The sequence below is a fragment of the Cryptomeria japonica genome, chromosome 10, assembly GCF_030272615.1.
Source record: "Cryptomeria japonica chromosome 10, Sugi_1.0, whole genome shotgun sequence".
Lineage (NCBI taxonomy): Eukaryota > Viridiplantae > Streptophyta > Pinopsida > Cupressales > Cupressaceae > Cryptomeria > Cryptomeria japonica.
In genome coordinates, this window is record NC_081414.1 from 107,482,556 (window position 1) to 107,498,327 (window position 15,772).

Below are 15,772 nucleotides of genomic sequence, written 5' to 3' on the forward strand. Positions count from 1 at the left end.
GGTCAAAGTGGAGAGATATTCTCCCTTATCCCTTAGTGTCAAAAGTGACTAACAAGAGTCACGTGGGATAAGAAAATTAAGGGAAGATAGTTGATTCCCTTATCCCGCATAGGCTAAGATACACATTAAACATTGTGCAAGCTACCAAGTAAAAGAATACTATGAAGAAAACCTTATACCGCATGAGACAATTGGTTATGAGGTGGTCCCATGGGGCAAGGAAAAAGAGAGAAATCTTATCCCACATGAATTAAGAGGCTACACAAGGTTCTCATGGGATAACAAAAGTAAAGGCGCCTCCTTAGCCTGCATGGTAAAACTTGGAGAGAAATTCTCTTGCGGGATAAGAAATCAAATGATGATTAATTGAAAGTGCTTATCTCACACGAGACAAGGATGAAGTCAGTGGACTAGTGGGATAAGGAAAAGTAAAGACAAAGCTTGTCCCGTGTAGGTTAAGAAGCTACATAGAGTTGACGCAGACTAACAAAAGTAAAAGAAGAAGGCTTCTTAAGAATAACAAAATCTTATCCCGCATGGGTTGATAATGCATGAAGTTCAATGGATCTAAGCAACCCGATAGTCCACATGGGCATTGTTGAAGTTTGACATGACAATGTGGCATGTACTAATCAAATCAAAATAAACCTATCAAAATGATGAAAGGGTATTTTTGCCAATAGAATTGAAGTTTGAGATCAACTTTGTTGCCATGCCTGTAAGCCGATAGACTCAGAGGTCCATGTGGATGATTGACCAGGATTGACCAAGTGACTTGGACTCTAAATAAGAATGCATGATGATTTGCATAAGGTTTTATGTGGAGGCAAACCAACCTTGACCATCTGATCTGGACAAAGAATATGAAGATGTGAGGCTCCTTGATTAATAGAGAAAAAATTAGATATGCTGAAGTTGGTGATGGTGGATGTCACTATGGTAGTTATTGAACTTTTTAGAAAGGATGAAAGATGCATTAGTGATGATCGATTTGTAGGAAAGTTGTGTCGCTCAAGGAAGGATTGCAAACCATTTTGGGAAGAAGAAGATTACTAAAAGTAATTCAAGTATAGAGTATGATCTAAAGATAGATAGAATGCATTTAATTCAGGCAGTTGATCAGAGATCTTATTCAAGATAGAAAATAAAATATCTTGAGTTACAAACCTCTAAGACAACCGACTTGAATAAAATATTCAAGATTGCGGTAGAAAAAAAAAAATTTGATACATACATCTAGTCAATCTAATCTAGCAAAAGTTGAAAATGTGATTTGACATTGGTAGGTGTGATAGAGGTAGAGAATATGTATAAAATATACAAAGTGCTCAAAAGAGTTTTTGTTGATGTAGTGAAGTTGAGAGAGTGTTGATGTTGAGAGAGAGATAGAGTGTGTTGCTGCAAAGAGAAAATCAAAGTAAGAATAGAGAATTCTGAAGTTTAATGTTGTAGTAGAGAGAAGAACATAACTAGAGGAAGAAGGATAAATAGAGGAAAACTTTTAGCTGTCAGAGAAAGTCATTCACATGATATGAGAAATTTGTAAGCATTACAAAAATCATTTGTAACAAGGCTTTATCATTACATTATAACAATCACTGTAAATCTCTGATTGGGTGCTCAGAGCAGGGGTAGCTGCTCCTTTGAGTAGGTGCTCATAAAATCAGGGGTTGGTGCTCCTTGGGTTGGTGCCCTAAATTTTAAAGGGTTGGCACTCCTTGGGTTTGTACCCTAAACATTATAAACTATTATTTACTATGAGGCTGGATTGGAGCAGTAGACTTCAACAACTATTCTCACCGAGGTTTTTCCTCATATATTTGGTGTTATGTGATGTGATCTTGTGTGTGTGTGTTTTTTTTTGCATTACATCCTTACAATCTGCACACTAAACTTAAAGTTTTAAAATACACTGATTCACCCTCCCCTCTCAGTGTCCACTTGTGATCTTTAATTGGTATCAGATCCTACGTTCCTCTTGTAGTAAAAGCTTTCTCTAGCTTGGGTAGATTGTAGTTAGTGAACACAATGGCTAGAAATGAATCCTTATCTTCTAAAGCACCTATCTTTGATGACACTAACTATTCCTTCTAGAGTAGAAGAATAGAAACCTACTCGTCCTCCCTAGGATTTGATGTTTGGATATTAGTAAAGAATGGTTATACTATCCTTCAAGTTCCTGCTACCACCCCTGACACTAATAGGGAATATGAGTTCAATGCCAAAGCTAAGAATTCTATCTTAAGTGGCCTGTTAGATATAGAGTTTGTCAAAGTCATGCATTGCACATCAGAAAAAGAAACTTGGGACAGTGTGAAGAGTGTATATGAAGGAGATACAAAAGTGAAAGAAGCCAAACTGCAAAATCTAAGAACTCAATTTTAAAATATAAAAAATGACAGAAGAGAAGATAGTTGATTATCTGCAAAGAGTGGATGAGACCGTGAGCACTATAAGAAGACTTGGAGAGGAAGAAAAATATGAAGTCACTGTCAAAAAGGTTTTGAGATCATTAACCTCAAAGTATGATACAAAAGTATCAGCTATTAAGGAAGCTAAATACTTAAAGACTCTCTCTATGGATGAATTATTTGGCTCTTTGTTTGCCTATGAGATGAGAACAATAAGTGATAAACCTTCAAAGAGAGAAACTACCTTCAATACCACATAGATAGGAAAAGAACAAGCTACAAATGAGGATGAAAATGATTCTTGGTGTTGTTGTAGGAAATTTTGTTAGGAAACTCAAAAGAGGCTCTCAAAAGTACAAAGCTAATCTACCTTTCAAATGTTTTTATATGCAAGGAAATTACACAAAAATATGTAAAGTCAAGCAAATTCACAACAAGGTCATAAAATTAAGGATAAACAAAATAAACAAATAAAAAATAAAACCATTAAATCTCCTTTGTTGAAGGCCTCATTGCTCCTTCTTTCTCCTCTAATTATGCTGGTATGTTGGGTCAATCCATTATACAACTCACATGAAGCAAGGGAAAAAGTGTGATATGCGAGAATACTAAAAGATTTAAAAATATATGGATTCAACAAAATGATAGTGTAAATTTAAACTGCTAACATGTCAAAATGAGGAAACAAGAATCCAATTTATAGACTTTGAGATCACATTGAATGGACAAGATCAACTCAATCCAATGATTGAGATTTTGTGCAAGGATGAGTTAAAAGAGAAATTGCCATAAGAAGTGAAGAGAATAAGGCACTAAATAAAAAAAAAATGCAAACTTCCATTTTTACTCAAAATATTACATTTAAACAAGAATGAGGCGGAATTAATAATTTAAAATGATTAATTCCACTCAAATTAGCCAATTAATATAAAAAATATTAATTGTTAAAAAAAGTGAAAGAATAAATAAATATTCATTTATTTATTCAAAAAGGAGGACATGTTAGTAAGAAAGTGGATTGTTTAATTATTTAATTAATCAACCTAGGGGAAATGATTTGAATAATTTGAGATATCAACCCGATTGTTGAGTTAGGTCCTAATAGTGTAGATCCATTGGCTAATAATTGATAAAACTTAATGACAATGGACTGAGGTTGACAAAAAAAAAAGGACAAAGATCGAAAAAGACTCAAGATTGATAATTATTTTGAGAAGAGACTGATAAGATTGATTGATTAAAGTGCCTTGAAAGGTAGATAATGTGTCATAGAGGACTAATTGAAATTGATTGATAAAGGGGTTGATAACTAATGATTGTTTAATTATCAACAAAGAGGGAATTAAGTCTAATTGTCAAGATGAGATCTATTAGAGTGATTTAAAAATGATAAAACCCTAATCATAATGATTTAGGACCAAATGCGAATGAACAAGATTGATTAGGGTTGGATTTGAATTGAATTAAATCCATAAGAATGACACAATGTCAACATATGATGAAGATGAAATGTGACATAGAAGACATGTTAAAAATTAGGTTAGTGACATAGGAGTGATGACCAATTTTGAGTGTCTATATTTTGCCCCTCTTTGAGACAATGTGATTATGAGTGTTGTTTCAAAGAATAATTAAAAAGATCATGCCCTAGTAGATTGAGAGATGGAGGTGGGATGCCCCCTTGAGAGATTGTTTATTTATGAAAGAAATGAATGATCTCGAGAAAGAAGAGAAGAATTGTTAAAAAAATGTGGGAACAAAAGAATAGTTAATTGAATATAGATAAATAGTTGAATGATTGATATAAGAAATGTTATTAAGGGGAAATTAGGAAAAGAAAAAGGGTAAAGAAACCTTTCCTTCACAAGTGCACATTACGCAATGAGAGCCTTTATTTGATATGGAAAAATGGATGCAGCACACCATGGCAATGAAGGCTAGAGAGATAATGTAATCCCTTTGCATAAAGTAGACACATTGAAGATAAGGAATGAGTTAAAAACTACCTAAGACAATACATGTATCAAAGGTCAAGGTATATGTGGTGTTCACAAAGTGAATTTACTTACCACAGACACCCAATATATACGTGTTAGATAGATTTGATATCGAGAGCAAACTAAGAGGGGGGGGTGAATCAGTTTACCAAAAAAAATTAGAACTTATACATATCATAACCATTAAATCAGAGCACAAAGAAACCAACACAATGAAGAATGGAACATGAAATAAAAGTACACAAAACACCAATATTTTGATGTGGAGAACCTGATAAAGGGAAAAACCATGGTGGGAAACCCTACCCATAATCATATGAATACTCTACAATAGTACTGTGAACAATTATAATGGGGTCTGCACTTGCAGAAAGGCCAATAGCCTAGAGCACACTGCTCATCACAAAAATAAATCTCACTGACTTACAAAAACATCAAACTACAATTTGGAAATAGAGAACTGTGAAAGTAGCATCTTCTAATGCTTGATATAGTTTAGGTTAAGAACAAATGTCTGCCCTACAATACAAAAACCTTCATTGAATGATATATCACTGTTAGGTCTCAGGGACAACTAAGAGGGGGGGGTGAATCAGTTGTCAAATAAATTCAAATCAAAACAACTTAACCAACTTTAATGCTTAATACTGATGAACTAGACTTGTATGCCGGTAGACAGTTTTATCAGTTAATTACAGTACCAGTAAAGATTAATGCATGAAATAGAAATACAATAACATCCACAACATATAACACCAATATTTATATGTGGAAACCCTCTAAGGGGAAAAACCACGGTGGGAAACCTTACCCACAATCAGATGATATTACTGCAGATAGTATGTGTATACAAATGGGGTCTGCACATGCAAAAAGGCCAAGCGCCTAGAGCTCACTACTCAAACACAATAGGAGTCACACTAACTACAATTGGATGGTTAAATCCAATAAGGATGTACTGCTCAAAATAACATCTTACTATGTTGGATTCAGTATCAGTGTAGTTCTGATTGTCTTCACAAAACCTTGCTTCAACCTTCAAATGATGTCTGCATGTATAGCTCTGCTTATTCTCACATATACCTTCACACAATTCCTTTTTTGCATTTTACCATTGATCTTAAAAATAAGATCTTACATTTATATCATAACCTAAGACCAATTTTAGTAGGTCGGCTCTAAAGGATATTACAATAAAATCATTTTACAAATAAAACAATGCCTGATGCAATAACCGATTCAACATGTCAGCTCAATGTAATTACAACATTAATAAAACATCTCCATAGTGTGTCATGCTGATCTAGAATAGATAAGCCTGCCGATGAATGATCTGGACCTATTTGTCGGTAACAACAAATATGCAAATACAAATATGCCAATGAACAAATCTCCAAGATAAAGTGTCCAAATGACGTCTTTGACATAACCAAGTGTTTTCTATTCCATTCCAGGTGTTGGTGAACATTATATCTTGCTAGTGTATCAGATACCGGTGACTATGCATAAGTCACTTGCTTGCCAATGAGCATTGTCAATTCTTCAAAGTGCTAGAGTTGATAAGTGATAGTAGGTGTTGACATCAATGACAAAACCATACCAAAATAACAACAATATCCCCCTTTGGCATTAATGGTAACACAAGATGGAAAAACCATCAAAGTGCCAAGATAGAAATGCCAAATACCAAAAACCAACAATCTCCCAAAATAGAGATCATATCCAGAAATCAAAATTCAAATATAAACAATCTCTCCCCCTGGGAGTGTCATGTCTTTTCTTATGTTTTTCCATACCAATCTCTCCCCTTTGACATCAAATGCCAAAGCCAATGCAAAACCAGATGTAAATGCAAAATACCAACCAATTTAGTATACCAACTACTCCCTCTGAGAAGTAGCTTCCTCATCAAAGTCGGAATAAAAGATTTCTCTATTAATTTTGTCGGTTGATGACAAACATCAACTATCTAAGTCTCTACTGGTGGGGGTATGACCCCAAGCTGGTCTCTGAGATATTCAAAGGTCTCCTTAGGCAGAGGTTTAGTGAAAATATCTACAATCTTCTCTATAGTATTCACATAAACTAGTTTTACTTCTTTTGTTTCAACATTCTCCCTTAGAAAATTCAGTTTGATAGAAACATGTTTAGTTTTAGAATGTAATACCAGATTCTTAGATATATCAATTGCTGCAGTGTTGTCACAATAGATAGTTATGGGTTCCCTACATTTTACCTTTATGTCCTATAACATTTGCTTAAGTCATAATACCCGTGTACAGTTAGTCACTGCTACAACATATTCTGATTTAGCTGTTGATATAGATGTACAACTTTGTTTCTTACTCAACCAAGAAATTAATCTGTTGCCAAGAAAAAATGCTCCTCTGGTGGTGCTTTTTCTATCATCCACTTCTCCTGCCCAATTCGCATATGTGTATGCACATAATTCAAAGTTTTCATCTCTAGGATACCATAATCCAAGATTTGTAGTGCCTTGTAAGTACCAGAAAATTCTTTTTACTATTGATTCATGATTTTCTCTAGGATTACTCTAAAATCTTGAAACAATATATACTGCATTCATAATATCAGGTCTTGTTTGTGTTAAATACAGTAGGCCTCCTATCATAGATTTGTACCTAGTCGGATTAGCAGGAGTAGATTCATCCTTTAGTGAAAATTTGTCATTTGTAGTCGTAGGTGTGCTTACCGGTTTAGAGTTCTCCATCCCAAATTTCTTTAGTAACTCCTTCAAGTACTTGGATTGACTCAGGAATATACCTTTATCAGTCTATGAAATTTGCAATCCTAAAAATAATTTTATCTCTCTAATCATAGACATTTCAAATTCTTGTTGCATTTCAATAGAAAAGTCTTTACATAATCCATCTTCTCCTCCAAAGATTATATCATCAACATAAACTACTATAACCAAGATGTCATCATTAGTCACTCTATAGTATAAGTTTCTATCAGCATTACCTTTAGAAAAACCAATCTTCAAAAGATCTTGCATACCAAGCTCTTGGAGCTTGTTTCAACTCATACAAAGCTTTCCTTAACCTATGAACCATATCTTTGTTATCTGTCAAAGAAAATCCATCAGGTTGTTCAATGTAAACTTCTTCTTCAAGATCTCCATTTAGAAATGCACATTTAATAATCATTTGATATACTTTGTAGTTATTGTGTGTTGTAAAAGCCAAGAACAATTTGACTATCTCAACTTTAGCTACCGGTGCAAAGGTTTCATTATAATCAATTCCTTCTTTCTGAGAATATCCCTTACACACTAGTCTTACTTTATTCCTAATTACCTTACCATCTTCATTAAGTTTGTTTCTGAATACCCATTTTTTTTCAATCACATTTTTGTCTTTAGGCTAGGGAGCTAATGTCCATGTGTTATTTTTCTCAATTTGTTCTAGTTCCTCTTCCATAGCTTTAATCCAGTGTTTATCTTCACATGCCTCATTAATTGATGATGGTTCAATTTGAGAAATAAGACATAACTCTTCATTTTCCAGTCTTCCTCTTGTCATAGCTCCTTTATACTTATTCCCAATTATCTGATCTTTAGAGTGATTCAGACTTACATACTGGGATGTCTTCATTTGCTGTTGTTCCTTAGTTACTATGGAATTTTTAGATGATACCGGTGTAACTGGATCTTCATTATGTACTGGTGGGTTCAATGTAGATTCATTTGTGAGAATCTCTATTGCTGGTTCAAGGTCTATATACCTTGAAGTTCCTCTGAATTGTTCATAAATCTTTAAATTTGTACTCTCAACAATTTTTTGCAATCTCTTGTTAAAACATCTATATGCCTTTCTCTTAGAGGAATAACCAAGAAATATTCCTTCATCACTTCTAGGATAAAATTTTCCAATATACTCATCTCTTCTAATATAGCATTTACTTCCAAATATTCTGAAATATTTAAGAGTAGGAGTAATACCAACCCATAGTTCATGAGGGGTCTTACCGGTTTCTCCTTTGATGTGAACTTTGTTGAATGTGTAGACCATTTTTATTACTGCCTCTCTCCAATATACATGTGGTAGATTTTCTTTATTAAACATACTTATAGCTCTATCCAAGATAGTTTTGTTTTTCCTTTTAGTGACTCCATTCTGTTGTGGTGTCTAGGGTGCTGATAGCTATCTTCCGATTCCATTCACTTCATATAATGAATTAAATTCCTTAGATATAAATTCTCCTCCTTGATCTGATCTCAAACATTTGATTTTCTTACCAGTTTCATTCTCCACCATCGCTTTGAATAGTTTGAACTTCCCAAGTGCTTCTATTTTTTCTCTAAGAAAAGTAACCAACACATTATAGAATAGTCATCAATGATTAGCATGAAATATCTATCACCTTGTAAACTTTTAGTTCTATCTGGACCACATAAATAAGTATAAATTAGGTCAAGAGCATTATTGGATTTTTTTGGAATATTTTTAAAAGATGCGCTAACTTGTTTTCCAAATTGACATTCCTTACATACTAGATTGTGAGGTTTGACAATTTTAGGTAAATCTCTAACTGCCTTGGTAGTAATCATTTTTACCATGCAATCAAAATTTACATGACAGAGTTTCTTATGCCATAGCCAAATTTCATCAATATGTGCAATCAAGCATGTCTTTTCATTGTTATTCAAATGAAAGATGTTACCTCTAGTTTGATTACCAGTTGCAATTTCCAAGCTAGTTTTGTTCATAATTTTGCATTTACCATTCTTGAATTGTAACTAAAATCCTTTCTCAACTAATTGACCAACACTCAAAATATTATTCTTTAAACCTTCCACATAGTAAACATTGTTTATATTATTCTTATCATCACGAGATATTGTACCTTTACCTTTGATCAAGCAAGCTTTATCATCTCCAAATCTTACTAGACCTCCATTATATTCTTGAAAGTTCAATAATTTACCTTTATCACTAGTCATGTGATGTGAACATCCTGAATCAATGATCCATTCATCCTTAACTTCAACTTTAGCTGCCAGGGCTTGCTCTACCAGTTGAAAAGTAAGTGTTGGTTGATCTTCTATTATAGCAACAAAAACCCATCCATTGTCTGTCAGATCTTCATCAGAATCATTAGTGGCTCCTTCATCCGCAAGATAACAAGATTTATCTTTATTCTTCTTAAATCTGTATCTCTAATATTCAGGGTTAGGCTTGTATGTTCTTGTAGCTTCTTCTCTTAGTCTAGCATATCTATCAAGGCATCTAGAAGCCATATGACCAATATTATTATAGTTAAAGCATTTAAAGGGTGCTTTACCTTCATACTTACTTCCAACTGGACCTTTAGACATTTTTCTTGCAAATAGTGCTCCAAGTTCTTCAAGTTCTTCATTTTCTCTCTTGCTTTCCTCAATTTCTCTTGCATAAAAATCTTTCCAATCAGACTTGTCAAATGATGGTGCAGATGATTTTGATGCCTTAAAAGCTAAATCTATCTTTATAGTAGAAATAGGACCAAATTCCTCAATTTCAAAATCTAAAATTTTTCCAATCAATGTATCCCTAGTTACCGATGTATTAGGCATTGTTCTTAACTCATTTATAACAATAACCTTCATTTTATATGCTAGTGGCAATCCTCTTAAAAATTTTGAAACAATTTCATCTTCACTTAAGGTTCCTCCACAACATTTAATACCCAAAACAATTTAATTTACTCTTTCCATAAAAGCATAAATTCTTTCATCTTCTTCCATTTTCAGATTTTCATACCTGACCTGGAAGCTTTCAAGTTTTGCAATTTTGACTATGGAATCTCCTTCATTCAATGTTTCTAGATGATCCCAAATAGCTTTAGTAGTTGATCTATCTGATAATCCCATGATTTGTTGATCTTTTAATGCACTCAAAAGTGCTTCTCGTGCTTCACAATCATTTTCTTCATCTTTATCTAGGTTTGGTGGATTAGGCTGACTAGTTGTAGGAGTTGTATAGCCATTCTTTGTAACATCCTAGATGTCCTTTCCAATGCAATTTAGATGTGTCTCCATTCTGATCTTCCATATTCCATAGTTGGTTCCATCAAGTTTAGGACTATCATTCCTGAAATAGTTAGTAGACATTGGATCTCCTTATGCTATTAAACTTATGTAAAAAGAGGACTAGGCTCTGATACCAATTGTTAGGTTTCAGGGACAACTAAGAGGGGGGGGTGAATCAATTGTCAAATAAATTCAAACCAAAACAACTTAAGCAACTTTAATGCTTAATATTGGTGAACCAGACTTGTATGTTGGTAGACAACTTTATCAGTTAATTATAGTACCAGTAAAGATTAATGCATGAAATAGAAAGACAATAACATCCGCAACACATAACACCAATATTTGTACATGGAAACCCTGTAAGGGGAAAAACCATGGTGGGAAACCTTACCCACAATCAGATGATACTACTACAGATAGTAAGTGTATACAAATGGGGTCTACACATGCAGAGAGGCCAACCACCTAGAGCTCACTGCTCAAACACAAATAGGAGTCACACTGACTACAATTGGATGGTTAAATCCAATAAGGATGTACTACTCAAAATAACATCTTACTATGCTAGATTCAGTATTGGTGTAGTTCTGATTGTCTTCACAAAACCTTGCTTCAACCTTCAAATGATGTCTTCATTTATAGCTCTACTTATTCTTGCATATACCTTCACACAATTCCTTTTTCGCATTTTACCATTGATCTTACAAATAAGATCTTACATTTATATCATAACCTAAGACCAATTTTAGTAGGTCGGCTCTAAAGGATATTACAATAAAATCATTTTACAAATAAAATAATATCCGATGCAATAATCGATTCAAGATGTTGGCTCAATATAATTACAACATTAATAAAACATCTCCATAGTGTGTCATGCTGATCTAGAATAGACAAGCCTGTCGATGAATGATTTGGACCTATTTATGGGTAACATCAAATATGCAAATACAAATATGGTAATGAAAAAATCTACAAGACAAAGTGTCCAAATGATGTCTTCGACGTAACTAGATGTTTTCCATGCCATTCCAGGTGTCGGTGAACATTATATCCTACCAGTGTACCAAATACTAGTGACTGTGCATAAGTCACTTGCTTGCCGGTGAACATTATCAATTCTTCAAAGTGCTAGAGTTGATAAGTGATAGTAGGTGTTGACATCAATGACAAAACCATACCAAAATATGAACAATCACATGTTCGAACATAAACCTTCCTCTAATAATGTAGACATAACCATCGATCCCATCCATCTATTGATTGATATCTAAATTAAATGAATATGTCACTTATAAATACATATCATCAACCTTATTGACAAGGTTGACTAAGCCCTAAACCCATAAACCCATAATAACAAAAATTATATTACATGGTATCACCGGACCAATATTATGATTTAAATTACATAGCATGGACCTAAATTAAGTAACCAAACAATTCCATCCTTTGGAAATTCTGCTAAGACCAAAATCCAACATGCTTCACCAACTGTTAGAAACCCTTAGTGAAGTAACACAAAAAGTCTAACTAGATCTAAATAGGACCACCATAACAACACGCGAGCTAAAGAAAAGTCACCAAACACTCAGAATATGATCAAGAAGCACCTTTAGATTGAAAGAAACCAATTCCATAAGCCAGACCGAAATCGCCTGACCAAAACACCAAATATCACTTACTGGTAAAGCTAACAAGAAAAGCACCAAAACATGAACCAACAAAATATGGTAGACAAATAACCATCCAGAGTAAGCATCCAAAACTAATTCCAAAGATGTGATCATACCGAATAAGAATCATATCCAAAACCAAGATGATCACTAAGACTAATCAAGATAGGTCCAATTGGGATAGTCTCCAACCAGGATACAATGTTGACATAAATGACAACACTTAACCAAATCCGATATATTGCCAACAATATCCCCCTTTGGCATTAATGGCAACATTGAACGTAAAAAACATCCAAGTGCCAAGGAATGCCAACAATATACCTCAAAGATATGATTGATTTTTACATGAATACCACCTCTCCCCCTTTGACATCAATGAAAAAGGATGGATACCAAAACAAAAATACTGAACCAAATAGCTAACTACTCCCCCTGAGTAGGAGCATCATCTCATCAACCCAAATCAAAGAAAATATCTGATAAGTGTACCGGATTGATGCATTCTTGCATCTCTAAGTCTCTTTTGGAGGGTTGGTAACCCCCAACTGATCTCTAAGATGTTCAAAATTATCTTTAGGCAATGGTTTAGTTAGAATATCTGCAATCTACTCCTTAGTAGGCACGTAAACCAATCTGAATTTCTTTACTTCAACCTTTTCCTTCAAGAAATTGTACCTTACAGAAATGTATTTAGATTTGGAATGAAATACCAGATTCTTTGACATATCAATAGCAATACTATTATCACAGTAAATAACAATAGGCTCATCATAAACTACCCTTATATATTTTAGCATTTGTTTCATCCATAAAATATGAGTACATTTGGTAGCAGTAGCTACATATTCCACTTCAGTAGTAGATAATGAGGTACATGATTGTTTCTTGCTAAGCCATGAGACCAATATAATCCATAGGAGGTAGTTAAGCCATGACACAAACCCAAGCACTGCAGTGCACAACACAAGGAAACTAAGGGTGCACACCTTGCAACAATCCTTAATGATCTGATCCTTAGAATGATTTAGTTTCACATACCTGGGAATCTTTGAATTTTCTTAATTTAATGACTCTTTCTGTTGTTCTACTATCATAGTTGAGTTTTTTATGTTACCAAAATGACAGGTTCACTATTTTGAGTAGCTCCATGCATTACCGGTTTAGGTTTGATAAATTTAGCTTCTAGTCCATAGTAATATGATATGATCTAATTACTGTCATGTTCATCCACCTTGACATTTATGCTCTTTGTTATCCTATTCAATCTTTTTTGATAACATCTATATTCTTTTCTCTTGGTAGAATAATCCAAAAATATTCCTTCATCACTTCTAGAAAATTTTCCCAATGCATCATCTCTTCTAATGTAACATTTACTTCCAAATTTTTTGAAATATCTGACAGTAGTAGTATGACCAAACCATAATTCATAAGGAGTCTTATCAGTATCACCTTTTATGTGTACTCTGTTCAAAGTATATACATATGTATTGACAACTTCCCTCCAATAAATATCAAACAATTTAGCTTCTATCATCATAGTCCTTGCCACATCTAATATGGTTATGTTATTCCTTTCCACCAATCCATTCTACTATGGAGTCCAAGGTGCAGAAAGTTGTCTTGTGATTCTCTTATTCTCACAAAATTTGTTGAATTCACCAAATGTAAACTCACTGCTTTGATCTAATCTCAAACACTTTATCTTTATTTTTGTCTTAGTCTCAACCATAGCTTTAAAGATTTTGAATTTCTCAAAAGCTTCAGATTTTTCTTTCAAAAATGATACCCATATCATTCTAGAATAATCATCAATAAGTAACATAAAGTATCTATCTTGAAAACTTTTAGTCCTTGCTAGTCCACACAGATCAATATGAATAAGATCAATAATTTCATTAGATTTATCATGTATGCTTCTAAAAGAAGTTTTGACTTTCTTGCCCATTTGACATTCTCTACATACCGGATTATGAGGTTTGACAATTTTGGGCAAATCTTTGACAGCCTGTGTTGAACTGATCCTCACTATGCAATCAAAATTTGCATGACAAATCCTCTTATGCCATAACTATCTTTCATCAATTCGAGCAATCAAGCAAGCTTTCTCATCGGAGTTCAAATGAAAGATGTTTCCATTGGTCTAAGTTTCGGAAGCAATTTCCAATCTAGATCTATTGATGATCCTACATTTTCCATCCTTGAATTGTAAATGAAATCCTCTATCCACCATCTGACCTAATCTTAAAAGATTATGCTTTAAGCCTTCAACATAATAAAGATTATCAGTGTTATTCTTACCATCTAATGATATTGTTCCCATGCCTTTAATCATAAATACATTGTTTGTTGGACACAATGGATCACTGAGAGGGGAGGTGAATCAGTGATTTAAACTATTTTCCTTCAACAAGGAGATACCAGCAATATATAAAACAAATTGAGTGCTAACCGATAGCTCAAACAATGCAAACAAGGTGTGTGAAAGAATTTGCTAAAACATTAATATACCACATGCACAAAGATATAAAACACAACACTAGATATATATGAGGAAAACCCAATGTGGGAAATGTTAGCATTTGGCATTATAATAGACAATGGGAGATTGTTGGCATTTCAATAAGGATATTCAGAAGGTTGTTGATGATTATGGATATAACTAATTAAGGATGTTTACTGCCTTGATATTATTATTTTGTCATTCATGTCAAGAAATTGATTTTCTAATTCAGTATGATGTTGCCATATCTTGAGAAGTATGATTTACAGAGTAGAAAGATGTCGTTAAAAGACACAGAAAGAATATGATGAATAAGGGGATGAATAAGGTATTCAATGGGCAACTATTACCAAGTTAGACAATGATGAGATCATGATGTTTAGATTGTTTTAACATCATACATATGTTGTAAATTGTAAGGTTAATACTATACAATGTTACCGAGCAAAGAACCTAGTCGGTAAACCCTAAGGAACCTAGTCAATAAACCCTAAGGTTATCGCTATCGGTTAATGAAGGTAGAATGTCTACCAAGTGAAGTTTAGTATTAACTGAGTTATTACTGAGTTGTAATTGAGCTGTAATAGAATACATTAAATGGTTACATGCATTATTTAATGAAGGAAGCTGATGAGATGGGACTGATTAGATGATTGGTATGCCGTGCATGAAGTTTGTTAATGAATCTATGGCAAAGGAAAATCAGCATGAAGATCTATAGCTCAGATTGAACTGCAATACAATAGCACAAGTTCCAAGGCAGGGTAAAACATTTTGAGATCGAAGGATACATTGAACCTGGTCAAAGTTTGAAGATCTGATGGCTATGATTGATCATGGGAAATATGATCAAGGAGATTAAGTGGTTAGCTAATTGTTTATAAATAGGGAACTATTGATAAACAATGCATGCGGGCAAATGTATGCACATGGATGCTACATAGTGATTACCGAGCACAGAAGCTTGAAGACCTGTTTGAATAACAGAGTATAGAAGCCCAGCATATGGACAAGATTAGTTCTATGTCTAGATTGTATTGAGCAAATAAGAATCTGCTTTAGCATTTTAGATGTGAAGTTGCAGATAGATTTTTATTACTGTTATTTTGTGAAGTGATAGAAAATCTCTTAACTGAGTGGAGTTAATA